The sequence below is a fragment of the Hyperolius riggenbachi genome, chromosome 1 (genome assembly GCF_040937935.1).
Source record: "Hyperolius riggenbachi isolate aHypRig1 chromosome 1, aHypRig1.pri, whole genome shotgun sequence".
Taxonomy (NCBI): domain Eukaryota; kingdom Metazoa; phylum Chordata; class Amphibia; order Anura; family Hyperoliidae; genus Hyperolius; species Hyperolius riggenbachi.
This window is the reverse complement of record NC_090646.1, coordinates 576,477,532-576,494,445: the sequence shown is the minus strand read 5'-3', so window position 1 is coordinate 576,494,445 and position 16,914 is coordinate 576,477,532. Positions and strand designations below refer to the sequence as shown.

General features: G+C 41.8%; 1 long non-coding RNA gene across 1 annotated transcript; it reads right to left on the bottom strand.

Moving 5' to 3' along the window:
• Positions 1-1,540: 1,540 nt before the first annotated feature.
• Positions 1,541-14,992, bottom strand: LOC137557770 (uncharacterized). Its single transcript, XR_011029619.1, has 2 exons — positions 14,862-14,992; positions 1,541-1,738 (listed from the first exon to the last, which is right to left on the bottom strand). It is a non-coding gene; the product is annotated as an uncharacterized lncRNA (long non-coding RNA).
• Between the last annotated feature and the right edge of the window lie 1,922 nt (positions 14,993-16,914).

Below are 16,914 nucleotides of genomic sequence, written 5' to 3'. Positions count from 1 at the left end.
CACATTCACATATACAAGATTTTGCACGTGCTTCACCCTTTCTCTGGAATACCCTTCCACAACACATCCGTCCGTCACTCTCCAACCTTTGATATCTTTAAAGGAATACTTAAGTGTCCTAAAAAAAATGACTTGTACTCACCCAGGGCTCCCCTCAGCCCCCTGCAGCTGAACGGTGCCCTCGCCGTGTCTCTCCGATGCAGCTGGACTCGCCGGTGGCCACTTCCGGTTTGGCCGTCACCGGCCGACAGGCTGGGAACGCGGCTGATTAGCCGCGTTCCCAGCCTGTCGGCCGGTGACGGCCAAACCGGAAGTGGCCGCCGGCGAGTCCAGCTGCATCGGAGAGACACGGCGAGGGCACCGTTCAGCTGCAGGGGGCTGAGGGGAGCCCCGGGTGAGTACAAGTCATTTTTTTAGGACACTTGAGTTTTCCCTTAAAAGCATATGCTTTACCTAAGGCCATTCCCCTTTGACCTAAGGCCAAGTTGCACTCCTACTAGAGATCCTTAAAGGGAACCAGAGACGAAGCACCTTCATGTATTTTACCATATATATCAGTGGTTACAAAAGTAACATGATGAATAAAATGTATAACAACATCAAGACACAAAAGGGTGAGAGAGCCCTGCCCTTTCGAGCTTACAATCTAAAGGAATGGGGGAAACAAGAGGCAAGAGGCAATGTATTTTAGAGAGAACCAGAGACGAAGCACCCTCATGTATTTTACCATATATATCAGTGGGAAGATTAGAGAAAACACCTACCCTGCTTTCTGTTTCATTATGCACTGCACAGCTTGTTTCTTATCAGCCCTGATAAATCCCTCCGACTGAGAATTCAGTCTGGCTTTGCTCAGGAATCTTTATAACTGAGTCTGTGTTTTCTGGTGTCTTTTCAAGCCCAAGCCTGCCTGGCTCTGCTCAGGAATCATTATAGCTGAGTCATTATAGCAAAGGCAGACTGGATGCTCAGTCTGGGATTTTATCAGGGCTGATAAGAAACAAGCTGTGCAGTGCATAATGAAACAGATAGCAGGGTAGGTGTTTTCTCTAATGTTCCCACTGATATATATGGTAAAATACATGAGGGTGCTTCATCTCTGGTTCTCTTTAAAACACATTGCCTCTAGGTATGTTTATTGTATACTACCCCACCTCTTGTTTCCCCCATTCCTTTAGATTGTAAGCTCGCAAGGGCAGGGCTCTCTCACCCTTTTGTGTCTTGATGTTGTTATACATTTTATTCATCATGTTACTTTTGTCACTGTAATGACCAATTCTGTAATTTGTATCAATTCTGTATTTTGTATATTGGTGTATACCATTGTCTGTATTATTATTTACCCCATGTTTGTTTCTCACTCTGTACAGCACCACGGAATATATTGCCCCTTAATAAATGATTAATAAAAATATTAAAAAGTATTGCGCAATGATCTGGTGGCGATGCCTATTTTCCTCAAAATGGATGTATTACCGAGTAAGTTATTTGCTATTATTCAAATGTACTATTTTATTATAAATTCACGCTGTATTAAATATGGCACATATTCAATCAAAGTTTATTTGAATTTCTAGTATGATTTAGACCTCAGTTGATCTTCCATTCATATGTCTTACATGTGGCCGTTTTCGGAAAATGAGATTAAAGGGTTTTGCATGGATCTGATCACTTTGATCCTTACTTTTTAGCAGTTTTTTGTCTTCGGGGGCAAGTTCACTGCTATACATGTCAAAACCTAGAAATGAAACAAAACTGCAATGAAAGACATATTGGTATGTAACAGGATACGAGGCAATAAGTAGATAATTTAATACACCTTCCTCAAAAAATAGCATCGCAAAGAATACATTTGATTTCACACACTTCACAAGACCTCTTTGAAGGCAGATGAATCCAGACTCTTCCTTGCTCAGAATTTCTCTAAGAGGTTGCCCAAAATAACCTTATAGTCCCCATATTACAAATTTAAGGGACAATTCCTAAAAAAAAGGCCAATACATATTAAACTTCAAATAAACTATTGTTTATATTCACTCCAGCCACAGGCTTATACAATAGTGCTCATTTGTCTTAAAAAACTAATCTTTTGTGGAGTAACTTAATCCCATCCTCAGGTAGGTTCACTGACTGAAAACCTGCACAGTAAGTAGAGTGAGCACAGTTACGAGAAGTGAAACTGTATCTGCTCTTATCTGAGGAGGGAACAACAGCAGAGAGAGTTAATTTACCTGAATGATGTCCTCACAGCGCTCCACACTACATTCCAGCCTCGCAACACTTCCTGTTTTACAGCGGGAGTTTCAGCTGTGAAGCAGGAAGTGTCAGGAGGAACACTGCATGGAGTGTTTGGCAAAAGGGCATAACCAAGATAAATTAACCCTCTCTGCATCGGCCCCCTCCTCGGACACAACGTGTACAGTTTCACTTCTTGGGCTTGATTCATGAAGCTGCAATCCATGACAGCAATCCGACCTAAATTCAGGGAGGCGCGCTACATGCGGTCCTGCATCGTAGCGTGCCTTCCTTAATTACATCACGTGCGCTGCTTACATTTGTATTCTGTTAAACACTGGTTGTTGCTGTGCCACTACTATGTTAATTAGCATACTAACTACATAGCAACTATGTTAACATAGCAGCGGCCGCGCTAGCAAACTATCGCGGTCGCGATACTACACATTAGCGGCTGGCAATAGAAGGAATGCACATTGCTAATGTTAACAGTGCACTTAACTAAGGAAGGCACGCTACGCTGCAGGACCGAACATACAGTGCCTCCCTGAATTTAGGTTGTGCTTCTGTCATGGAACCCGCGCTACTAGAGCAGCGCAGCTTAATGAATGAAGCCCCTTGTGCCTATGCAACAGTATACTGTATATTCCCTTGCTTGAAACAAGTTTCCCCAGTTTATCACTATAACATGTGCTTCCAGCTGTTCTGTGGCTGCAGCCTGCTCGCTCTGCTGTCACAGTGACTGCAGAGTTTCTGTATCACGGTCAAAAGCCAATTTCATTGCAGATGCTGTGAGCCAATCACAGTAATCACATGATCAAACAGGGAAAGAGTGGCTCTGGTCCTTAAGGGGCCAGAGATGTTCGGTATGGAAAGGGTAGGGCTATTCTTTGAGCATCCAAAATACAGCAGTATAACCACAACAGTAGCCCCTAGAATGCTTTACCTACTTAAAAGCAGGAGTCTCCTTAAACTCATCTAAGCTAACAGAGAACCAACATCTCCCACTATCCAAAGAAGTGAGATAACTGGAATGTAAGGAGTACAGATGAACATGCCAGGGCCTCTATAGGGCACCCTTCATCTGCTTTAAAGAGAATCTGTATTGTTAAAATCGCACAAAAGTAAACATACCAGTGCGTTAGGGGACATCTCCTATTCCCCTCTGTCACAATTTCGCCGCTCCTCGCCGCATTAAAAGTGGTTAAAAACAGTTTTAAAAAGTTTGTTTATAAACAAACAAAATGGCCACCAAAACAGGAAGTAGGTTGATGTACAGTATGTCCACACATAGAAAATACATCCATACACAAGCAGGCTGTATACAGCATTCCTTTTGAATCTCAAGAGATCATTTGTGTGTTTCTTTCCCCCCTGAGGGGGGAGTGCATAGCAGAACCACAACACTGAAGAACTTGGCAGCCTTCCAGACACAGGCTGACAAGTCTGACAAGGGAAAAATACATTGATTTATTACAGAGACTGTTATAGTAGAAAGTGCTGCAGTAAGCCAGAACACATTAGAATAGCTTTTGGAACTTGTAGGATGATAAAAAACAGGATGCAATTTTTGTTACGGAGTCTCTTTAAAGAGGAATTTTAACCCAGGATTAAACTTCATCCCAATCAGTAGCTGATACCCCTTTTCCATAAGAAATCTTTTCCTTTTCTCATATAGATCATCAGGGGGCGTCTGTATGGCAGATATTGTGGTGAGAACCCCTCTCACTGTGTGATGTCAGGACCATGTTTTTGACAGTTTGCTGTCTGTGCACCACGATGCATTGTGGAAAATAACGGCTTTTTCCGACTGCCAAGGAAGCAGTATCTTCCTATGTGCATAGAACTCCAAATGTTCCGTACAGATCACCTGGCAGAACTAAGCATGTTACCACCAGTGAACAATGGGCAAACACTGACTAAATAATCTATAAATTAATATTGTAAAAAAATAAGCAATTTTATTCATTGTTATTTTCACTACAGTTCCTCTTTAAAGCGGCATTAAACCCAGCATTTCTTCTTTGCTCTAAAAAATTATTTACAGCACATTATATACAGCCAGCATTTTTTTTCTAGAACAGCATTCAAAGAGTTACAAACAATACTTGAAAGTTCAGTGCAGAGAAATCTGGACTCATCTGAAGTGGAGATAATGTTATCTGGTGTTTACTTAATTGTATCAAGTGAGGAACGTGACATTCTCTGACAGTGCAGAAGCTCCTGGACACAGACAGACACTCAAAGCATTTCTGCCTTCAATACATAATGAATAAAACCAGTTATGAATAAAATGCAAAGTCAGCTCTAAAAGCAAAAACCTGTACTTTTGGGAACTTGTAATTTCTAAATGAATAATAATACTTATTCACAAATGCAAATATGATAACCGCATGGCATATAAAAAGTAGGAAAACATGTTTTTTTTGAATATTATGTCAGGGTTTTATACTGCTTTAAGCAGCCCATAACCTGGCTCCCCACCTCAATCTTCATATTAGTCGATTTAGTATACATTCATTTATTTATTCAGGGATCGACTCATTTATTTATAGATCTGTTTATTTATTTATGCAATTTTTTATGAATTGGTAATGATTTTTATGTGAAAGAATGTTTTATTAGTTGCACATTTATGAATTGTAGATTTTGCTTGAAGAATTATAAACTGAAGAAGGATGTGTTATGAATAGACGATGCAGGCATTTCTGGTGAAGACAGAAGAGTAGTTCTAGCATATACTCAAAAGAGAAAGTTTCTTTCAATCATATTTTTAACTCATCTGTGATCTTATTTACTTGTATTATGTTTTTTTATGGTTCACAATAGATGGAGGATGACTCATAATTGTTGTTTTAAATTAGTCATTATGGTGTGGGAAATACGTATGTAATGGGATATACAGTGCTGCCCATAATTATTCATACCCCTGGCAAATTTTGACTTTAGGTTACTTTTATTCAACCAGAAAGTAATTTTTTGATGGGAAATTACGTAGGTATCTCCCAAAAGATAATAAGATGATGTACGATGTAAGAGGCATTATTGTGGGGAAAAAAAAACATTTCTCAGCATTTATTTACATTTGAGCGAAAAGTGTCCGGTCCAAAATTATTCATACCCTTCACAAACTGTCACAGTTTGTGGGAAAATCCAACGTTCTATACCATTCCAAATAGTCCAAGCTGTTCTAAAGCATCCAAATTACTCTGATTAATTGGGAACAGGTGTTTTAATCAACTCAACAGGTGAAAATCTCTCTGCAGTTGGTTTGTGGACAGTCATCGCTAATACAAAGAAGCTCAGTGAGGACCTGCGACTGCGCATTGTGGCTGCTCACAAGTCAGGAAAGGGCTACAAGGCCATTTCTAAATGTATTCCAGTTCCAGTGCTACAGTACAAAGAATTATTAAAAAATACAAGATGTTCCGCACTGTGAAAAATCTCAGAAGACGTGGTTGGAAGCCAAAAGTGACACCTGTGCTGGCCAGGTGGATAGTGAGAGAGGTGAAAAAGAATCCAAGGATCCAAAGCCATCCTGGTGAATTTTGGCTCTGCTGGTGGAAATGTCTCAAGGCAGACAATCCAACGGACACTGCACACTGCTGGGTTCCACGGATGCAGACCAGGGAGGACACCACTTCTCCAGGTAAGGCACACAAAAGCTTGCTTGACCTTTGCAAATGGTCATCTGGACAAAGAAGAAGTCTTCTGTGTTATGGTCAGATGAAACAAAAATTGAATTGTTTGGTCACAATGATGTTTCCTTCAATTGGTGTAAAAAAAGGAGTAGCCTTCAACCAAAAGAACACCATCCCCATTGTCAAACATGGCGGTGGGAACCTAATGCTTTGGGGTTTTTTTTTTCAGCCAATGGACCAGGGAACCTAATCACAGTAAACGGCACCATGAAAAAAGAGCAATACATGAGGATTCTCAATGACAACATTAGGCAGTCTGCAGAGAAACTTGGCCTTGGGCACCAGTGGACATTTCAGCATGACAATGACCCAAAACACACAGCAAAAGTGGTGAAGAAATGGTTAGCAGACAACAACATTAACATTTTTGAGAGGCACAGCCAGAGTCCTGACTTGAATCCAATTGAGAATCTGTGGAGGGAGCTAAAGATCAGGGTGATGGCAAGAAGACCCTCCAACCTGAAAGATTTGGAGCTCACTGCTAAAAATGAATGGGCAAAAATACCTGTGGAGACATGCAAAAAGCTGGTCTGCAATTATAGCAAGCGTATTATTGCTGTAATAGCCAATTAAGGCTTTTCTATTGATTATTGAGAAGGGTAAGAATAATTTTGAACTGGGCACTTTTTGCTCAAATGTAAATAAAGCTGAAAATGTTTTTTACCACAGTAATGCCTCTTGTACATCGTCTTATTTTCTTTTGTGAGACACCTATGTCATTTCCCACCAAAAAAATTACCTGCTGGTTGAATAAAAATAACTCAAAGTTAAAATTTGAGCAGCACTGTATATGTCCTGTAATATTATTGTTTATTGTTACCTGCTAAGTTGCTACAATAAAGGCTGGTTTTACACTTGAGGAGAGCGTTGCCTCACATTGAAACACAACGCCAAAAAATTGATTCATATGATCCTGTGGCAGAGTGCGCAGACAAGTTCATGTGTATAGCCCCCCCACCCCCCGCATGCCCCTCACTGTCCGTCCCTGCCTCTTGCCCAGTGACGTGCTCCCTGCTGGACAGGAAGTACGTCACTGGGATTCCCTGGTTTCCTGTCGTATTTGTGTCTCTCCACACATGTGTCCCACAACGCCACCGCCAACATATTTAAAATACCTGCTTATAGACTTCAACGCATTCCGGCACCATGGAGTTCTGATGGTAATGTGTTGCAGACTTGCCGATGATTCTGAAACTTTCGGCACAACACGATGCGGTTGGTGTACTTGGTCCATAGACTTTCATTGCAGTTGCATTACCCTGAGTGCAAAAAGGGTAGTGCAATACAAAGAAAGTGGCCTAGTTTGAATGGGGCCAGATGGTTTTGTAGGTATATATTCTTAGCCTATTTTATTTTAGTACATGGCTACTTTCAGCTTATTTTATTTTAGCATGTGACTACTGTAAATACTCCAACCTTCTCACTTGGAGCACCACCCACTAGCTTCCAATTTTATAAGAAACTAGCTGATGACTCGGCTTTGCCCGGGTATGTATATGGCTGTTGTTGGCTCCGTCCACTTTTTCTAACCTTAACACACAAACACTAAATGACCAAGTTTGTGAGCTTTGGGGTCTTTGGCATCAATAATTTGTATATTTCCATAGAAATTAAACATATCAGATTGGCTATTTGTGGCTCTGCCCCTCTCCGGCATTTGAACCCCAGTCACCCAATGACCAACTGTAACAGGTTTAGCATCTGCTATAACAGTGTAAAAACGGCAGCAATTTAAATATTTCCCTTGAAAATCAACAGGTGAATTTTGATTGGCTATTATAGGCTCCACCCACTTCCCTGAATATTAATCTCAGTCACCCAGTGACCAACTGTGCAAAGTTTGAGAACGTTGCCATTAACAGTGAAGAAGGGCTGCAGTTTACATTTTCTCAGGGAAATCAAAATGTTTTTGACACCACCCACTTTTTGTAACCTGGACACACAGTCACTCAATGACCGAATTTTGAGCTTTTGAGTTCCTGGCATCAAAATTGTGTGAACGGAAGCAGTTTATCCAGCAAAGAAATCTGGCTGTTTGTGGCTCCACCCTTTTAGTGAATTTGAACCCCAGTCACTTAATGACCGACTGTAGCAGGTTTGAGGCCTCTGTCATTAACAGTGTAAGAGTGTCAGCAGTTTAAATATTCCCCTTGAAAATCAACAGGTGTATTTTGATTGACTATTGTAGGCTCCACCCACTTTTCTGAATATTAACCCCAGGCAACCAGTGACCAACTGTGTCAAGTTTGAGAACCCTGCCATTAACAGTGTAAGAATGGCTGCAGTTTATATTTTCCCATGTAAAAAGTTAGTAGTTTTGGCTTCACCCACTATTTCTAATCTTGAAATACAGTCAACCACTTACCAAGTTTATAAGCTTTGGGATCCATGGCATAAAAAAAAGTTGCATTTTCTCATTGAAATTAAACAAATCTGATTGTCTGTTTGTGGCCCACCCCTCTTAAGAATTCAAACCCCAGTCTCCCAGTGACTGACTGTACCAGATTTTGAGTCATCTGCCATTAAGAGTGTAAGAAGGGCAGCAATGTAAATATTCCCCTTGAAAATCAACAGGTGAATTTTGATTGGCTGTTGTAGGTTCCACCCACTTTCCTGAATATTAATCCTAGTCACCCAGTGACCAACTGTGTCAAGTTTGAGAACCCTGCCAATAACAGAATAGCTGAAATCAATCTAACAAATCTGATTGGTTGTTTGTGGCTCCGCTCCCTTTCTGAATTTGAACCCCAGTCACCCAGTGACCAACTGTACCAGGTTTGAGGCATCTGCTATTGACAGTGTAAGAATGGCAGAAATTTTAATATTCCCCTTGAAAATAAACAGGTGAATTTTGATTGGCTGTTGTAGGCTCCACCCATTTACCTGAATATCAATTCCAGTTTCAATATTTTTTATTGAGAAAATCATGAATATCAATATCAGTCACCCAGTGACCAACTGTGCAAAGTTTGAGAACCCTGCCATTAACAGTGTAAGAATGGCTGCAATTTATACTTTCCCAGTGAAATTTGTTTTGGCTCTGCCCACTTTTTGTAACCTTGACACACAGTCACTCAATTACCAAGTTTGTGAGCTTTCAGGTTTCTGGCATCAAAAATGTGTGAACGGAAGCAGTTTATCCACCGAGGAAATCTGATTGGCTGTTTGTGGTCTGCCCCTTAAAGTGGACCCAAATTAAAAATACAAGATTTCAGAAATAAAATCTATTTTCTAAATTATAATAATAAATAACAGCCTTTTTTCAGCTGCATGATGACAAATCTAAAATATTTTACATTTATTGGAGGAACCCCTCCCTTCCTTTCAAATTGCCGGGATTTTTCCGGCAAACTGGTGGAGTAGATGGTGTCCGGCAATGGAGGAATTGCTAATGGCTGCCCCCAGCATAACCCTAGCTATGAAAAGAGAAGGGTGAAAAGCATGCACGGAAATGATCATAGGTTTGAAGGAGTGTTTATTTATCTTTGTATGTGTCAGAGTGGTGCAACTAAATATTTTTAATTAAAAAAATGTTTGGTTTGGATCCGCTTTAAGTGAATTTTGACCCAGTAACCCAATGACCAACTGTAGCAAGTTTGAAGCCTCTGCCATTAACAGTGTAAGAATGACAGCAGTTTAAATATTCCCCTTGAAAATCAACAGGTGTATTGTGATTGACTATTGTAGGCTCCACCCACTTTTCTGAATATTAATCCTAGTCACCCAGTGACCAAGTGTGCCAAGTTTGAAAACCCTGCGATTAACAGTGTAAGAATGGCTGCATTGGAAGAACAAAGAGAAATCGAGAGCCCAATATGGTGTAGTATTGTTAAGTTGGTTGTGGTTTAAAGCAAAATATTAAGATATACTCACAAACATGGGTTACCCATAGGCAACCACTTCAAATGCAGGTGGGGAGTATTAGAACCTGACCCCACTCAGGTTATTAAGATGTCGCTCTCTGTAGATAGGAAACGGGGTAGCACCCCTCCACCGAGGGTGGAATCAAGATTTCAGCAAGGCTTGGTGTACAGAGGCGCCAGAGTAGAATAAAAATGTTTAAAAACCGTCTAAAAGAGGGGGATGTTCAGGTGGACTTACCTCCCTCAAAAATATAGAACTCAATTGAGTCACAATATATCAATACAAAAAAACGTTTTATTTAACTCCACTTAGTGCAACGCGTTTCGCAGGTGTGGTCCTGCTTCATCAGGCAAACAGGAGTATAACTCAATGGGTCTAGATGCAGAAGTGAGCGCCTCTGTGGGTCACTTCTGCATCTGGACCCATTGAGTTATACTCCTGTTTGCCTGATGAAGCAGGACCACACCTGCGAAACGCGTTGCACTAAGTGGAGTTAAATAAAACGTTTTTTTGTATTGATATATTGTGACTCAATTGAGTTCTATATTTTTGAGGGAGGTAAGTCCACCTGAACATCCCCCTCTTTTAGACGGTTTTTAAACATTTTTATTCTACTCTGGCGCCTCTGTACACCAAGCCTTGCTGAAATAAGAATGGCTGCAGTTTACATTTTCACATTTAAAAAGAATGGCTGAAATTTGATTGGCTGTTTCATGCTCCACCCACTTATCCTGGATTTGTAACCTCGGTCACCAAGTGACCAACTGTGCCAAGTGTGGGGACTCTGGCTTGATTACTGTGAGAATGGCAGCCTTTTACAATTTTTCCATTGACATGAATGGGTGAAATCTGATTTGCTGTTTGTAGCTCCGCCCAGGTGTGCAGGGGGAGGCACGAGACCCCCAGAACATATCATCCCAGGTAGTAAGGGATCTGTATACCAAGTTTCGTTCAAATTGGTCAAGCCGTTTTCAAGTGATCGCAGCACATACATACATACATACATACACACATACATACATACACACATACATACTGTACATCCGATTTTATATATGTAGATGTACACTGAGGAGCAGAACTTGGGTGCTTTTTAAACATCCAGCTATGTGATAAAGTTTATGAAAGATCAGAAATCTTCACTTGGTTAAGGTTACTCCACTTTAGTACGAAAATCCTTGTAAAGCGGAGCCGTAAACTGAGCTTCCATACGCGTTGTCATCTGCATGCTGGAATTTCTACGGATTTCTGTTTTTGTTTTTTTTTTGTTTTTAATAAATGCATATGTACAATTTTGTGTTTGTTTTAATACAAATATTCACATGTGTTATACCAGGTACTGATTAGCAACAAATTACTATATGACTACTTCCTTCCTGTCTTTAGTTCATGCATGCACACGCTTTTCTATGTGACGCCATAAGAAATCATTATTCATGGTTCAAATGCATTTATATGTGACGTGCGAATAAATGCTGCATGCTATTAGTTATTTTTCCGCACCATTTGGCATGCAAAAAATTGTGTAATATGCAAACCAGCCCAATGACTTTCATTGTAGTGCATTTGAATGTGTTTTCTTTTTTTTTTGTTCACATTGCGTTTGGCTCGTGTGTCCGTCCGCGGGGGGGGGGGGTGGGGGGGGGGGGGGTGTTTGTCCGGCGATTTTCTGCGCGTTCGGTCGTTTTTGTGGGCGTTTTAGTAAGCGCTTTTGCAGAGCGCTTCCATCTTTTGTTCCTGAAAAAAATAAATACAATGTATTTAAAAAAAAAAAACACTCACGCAATCACTTGCTAAAGCGATTTTGTGAGCGTTTTGCGTTTTTCCTAAACCTTCCATTGAGACAAGCCGCCTCAAAAATGGCCCAAGCACCGCTTTTCTAAGTGGATCGCAAACGAACCGCTCTGATATGAACTCTCTCATAGAGAATCATTGCACAAGCGCTTTCAGGGCGATTTTGAAAATCGGCCACACTTAAAATTTTACAAAAACGGACATAATCTGACCAAGGCGTAACTGAAAATAATTTAACCACTTAAGGCCCAAGTTACTGGAAATCTTTGTCCTGTTTGTGCACATTACACATTAGTTTCTGACACAACATAGATTTCCACAGCTTTGGTCCCACTGTCCCTGCACTCCCGCCGCTCACCCCTACGGGATGTCAGGGTTGCAAGGACAGCAAACCCGCTGCTATGAAAATCTGAGCCATGTCAAAAACTAAAGTCCACAATCATGAAGCAGATTTCCGATAGCTCGGTTCCAATTGGTAATCAATCAAATTGATTAATTTTTACATTATTATTTTTGAAATTATTGAGTACATGTTTACCCATTGCAAAATCTTAACTCACCCTTAAAGGGAACCTTAAATGAACGGGGGGTAAAGAGTTTCACTTACCTGGGGCTATTACCAGCCCCCTGCAGCAGTCCTGTGCCCTCGGAGCCGCTCTGGAATCCTCCAGTCCCCCGCTGTCACTTAGTTTCGTTTTTGACGACTCACCAGTCGGCTGGCCGCCGTGCGTATTATTGGACGCATTCCCTACTGCAATTAGCACTATTGCGGACCACAACGCGAACAAAAATACACGTTGCCACATTCCGCACGCGTAGATATGCGGCAACGCGTATTTTTGTACGCGTTGCAGTCCGCAACAGCGCTAATTGCAGTAGGGAATGCGTCCAATAATACGCATGGTGGCCGGCCGACTGGTGAGTCGTCAAAAACGAAACCAAGTGACAGCGGGGGACCGGAGCATTCCAGAGCTTTCAGACCAGAGCATTCCATTCCAGCTCAGTGAGTAACATCGGCGCCGTGAGAAGACGGAGCCGAAGTTGCTTTTAAAACACAATAATTCAGCCTCCAGCAATCGCTGGAAACCGAATTATATCATTCCTTACTGTACATGGCGGCCTTGAGGGGGAATAGTAATTAACACGGCCCAGACTTGTGCAGAAGCAGGATCAGCCATATATCCTGCGCTGTATCCTGCGCCCAAGTCTACTGGCAATGATTTCAAATGTATGCGCTATACTGTAGCCAAGCTGTAGAATAGCTGAACACCTAGGTCCTTAGCCCCATAGCTGCACCTTTGTATTGTGGTCTATAGCAGCACTTAATATGGCTAGACATTCTTGAACCCAAATGAACTGATCCAGATGGAAGGCTCTGTTGAATGATTCAGTCAGCCACCATCACTCCACAAGGGTTGTTACTGTATCGGTTCGGGAGTGAACTGAATTTGTATGTGTTGTGTGTTTATTAGACAGATTAGATCATTTTCATGGTAAAAAATATTTGAATAGGTTGTACTTCATCATTGCTAACAGGATGTTATTTTTATCCATGTATCCGTATGCAACATGTGAGTTACTGACTGTGGTAAAGTCGTGCAGATGTGCCGCTACTTGCAGATAACTGGACGAGCTGCTGCATATGGAAGTGGTTTTGCCTTTCTAGGTTGGAGTTCTACCTTGGTAATAACAGGCATTCCTTCTTCTTTTTTATATTTCATTATCCCCCTACTAATTCCTACATGATGTAAGAGGATTATTTTCCTAAATTCTGGGTCTTCCGCAAACATGGTCCGCTCACTGTTAGATGCATAGGAAAGGGATTCATTACCATTAGGTCCTTTTAGGCTCCATGGGCAAAAAATAGAGGAAATGAAGACCATAAGAAATGATATGGCTGCAGATGGCTTAGTTTATTCAGCGCTTGGTATGATAAAGTCTAATAAATGACATCAGTTTGGCTCTAATCCAAACCATGTCCCTCTAATCTTAAACACGGGGATCCGAAGGCAGGAAGAGTTAATTATTTAATTCCTCCTAATACATTCTGCTTCTTGAGTAAACTATATACACAGCTCACATACAATGCTTCCATGCTCTGCTTTCTAGGATCTAGTCTCGCTCTGGGTTTTATTAGCCTATAGTCTCTTCCAGGAATTATCTCTTACATTTCCTAGAACTCCGCATTAGAATATCCACTCATCTACTAGCATGAACAACCTGAAAAATGTCAAAGAAATTAAGGAAAATTGCTCTGAAAATCTAATTTGAATGTCTTGCGTATTCATCGGCACAGACTGCCCTGTCCACAGCTGCTCGATATCAGCTCTTTTAAAGGTAAAGTGTAACAATTTAACCTTCAAGGGAATGCAAAGGGAAAATAAACATATAAGATAATGAATTGTATGTGTAGTACAGCTAGGAGATAGAACATTAGAAGCACAGATGTGAGTCTCATATTGTTTCCAGTACAGGAAGAGTTAAGAAACAAAAAGTGCCCAAAATGTTGATTTTTGTCTGCCCACCATTATTTTCCAGCACTGCCTTAATTCTCTTGGGCATGAAGTTCACTAGAGCTTCATAGATTACCCCTGGAATCCCCCTCCACTCCTCCATGACATCACAAAGCTCGTGCATGTTCCAGGAGACCTTGCGCTTCTCCACCTTTCCGTTTGAGAATGTCCCACAGATGCTCCATAGGGTTTAGGTCTGGAGACATGCTTGGCCAGTCCAACACCTTTAACCTCATTTTCTTTAGCAAGGCAGTGGTTATCTTGGAGGTGTGTTTGGGATTGTTATTATGTTTGAGCACTGTCCTGCAGCCTGGTTTCCAAAGGGAGGGGATCAGGCTCTGCCTCAGCATGTCACAGTACATGTTGGCATTTGTGGTTCCCTCAATGAACCGTAGCTCCTCAGTGCAAGCATCGCTCATGCAGCCTCAAACCCTAACACACCCTCCGCCAGTAGCGTAGCAATAGGGGTTGCAGAGGTTGCGACCGCATCGGGGGCTTTGGACCAGTGGGCCACCATCAACCACAGTATAAGCTGTTTATTGGTCCTGTGCTGGTAATAATCATTTCTATAGATGCTTTGAATAGCAGTAATTATTAATGACCTGTTCCCCATCTCCTTCTTGCCCCTCTGACACTGTGGTTATCCTTGGCAGGTTTTTGTGCGCCGTATCAATTGTTATGTATAGAGTGCTTGGGGGGGCCCAATGTAAAACTTGCACTGAGCCCCTAGTTCCTTAGCTACGCCACTACTTACTGCCATGCTGGACTGTAGGCAAGACACATCTCGTACTCCTGGTTACCGCCACACACAATTGACACATCTGACTCTTATATGTTTATATTGGCCTCATCAGACCACAGGATATGGTTCCAGTAACTTATGTGTGCAGTGTATGGTCTGAAAATTAACAGACTGCCCCCCCCCCCCCCCCAAACCGTTTAACCGCTGCAGCAATGCTGCCAGTATTCATATGTCTATTTGCAAATGACGAACTGAGGCTATGACACTGAGCATATGCACTTTTTGGTCAACCATGCACCCCCGCCCCGGCCCATGACACCAAGTGATGTAGCACTTTTGCGTCAGGCGGTACGGGCGCTGGAGCGACATCTAACCCGTCTTCCACCCACCCCTTGGCCACCAATCTTCTTACCTTCTCGTCGGCCGCTTTCTCAATAATGGTCCCCGGCCCCTTTAACCACTTCAGCCCACAGGGTGGTTCATTTTTTGTATCTGAGCAACTTTCACCTCCCATTCATTTGCCAATAACTTTATCACTACTCATCACAATGAATTGATCTATATCTTATTTTTTTCGCCACCAATTAAGCTTTCTTTGGGTGGTACATTTTGCTAAAAGAATTATTTTATTCTAAATCCATTTTAACAGGAATATTAAGAAAGAAATGGAAAAAAAATCATTATTTCTCAGTTTTTAGCCATTATAGCTTGAAATTAATACATGCTACCATAATTAAAACCCATGTATTTTGTTTGCCCATTGTCCCGCTTATTACACCATTTAAATTATGTCCCTATCACAATGTATGGCGTCGACATTTTATTTGTAAATAAAGGTGCCTTTTTTCAATTTGCGTCCATCACTATTTAAAAGCCCGTAATTTAAAAAATTATATTAATATACTACTATATAAAACAAAAGAAAAAACAGGGCACCGAGAGCCCAATAGTGCAATATAGTTTTAACAGAGAAAATCTGTCTAGATAGTTCATGCAGAATTATACTCACAAAAAAGGGTCACCAGCAGGCAACCACTTGAAAGGCAGGTGGGGAGAATTGGTACCCGACCCCACTCGGGTATAAAAGTCGCTCTCTGTAGACAGGAGAAAAAAGGGGGCGTACCCCTCCACAGTGGCGGACACAGCCAGCAGTGGGCCCCTGTGCAAAATATCAATTGTGGGCCCCCCTGACCTGCGGCGCGCAAAGCGCGCCGCGGCAAAAAATGGGCGTGGCTATAACCTGCTGCAAAAAATGGGTGTGGCTATAACCTGCGGCAAAAAATGGGTGTGGATAGAACCTGCGGCACGTAGCGCCGCGGCAAAAAATGGGCGTGGCAATGACCGGATAAGGGCGGAGCTAACTGTAATTTAAAGTGATCCCGGGGTGAGAGTGATATGGAGGCTGCCATATTTATTTCCTTATGCCCAGAAAATACGTGCAATGATATCGGCAGATATGCCCAGAAAATACGTGCAATGATGTCGGCAGATATGCCCAGAAAATACGTGCAATGATGTCGGCAGATATGCCCAGAAAATACGTGCAATGATGTCGGCAGATATGCCCAGAAAATACGTGCAATCATGTCGGCAGATATGCCCAGAAAATACGTGCAATCATGTCGGCAGATATGCCCAGAAAATACGTGCAATCATGTCGGCAGATATGCCCAGAAAATACGTGCAATCATGTCGGCAGATATGCCCAGAAAATACGTGCAATCATGTCGGCAGATATGCCCAGAAAATACGTGCAATCATGTCGGCAGATATGCCCAGAAAATACGTGCAATCATGTCGGCAGATATGCCCAGAAAATACGTGCAATCATGTCGGCAGATATGCCCAGAAAATACGTGCAATCATGTCGGCAGATATGCCCAGAAAATACGTGCAATCTTGTCGGCAGATATGCCCAGAAAATACGTGCAATCAAGTCGGCAGATATGCCCAGAAAATACGTGCAATCAAGTCGGCAGATATGCCCAGAAAATACGTGCAAGCAAGTCGGCAGATATGCCCAGAAAATACGTGCAATCGTACGTGCGATGACGGGTACATGAAC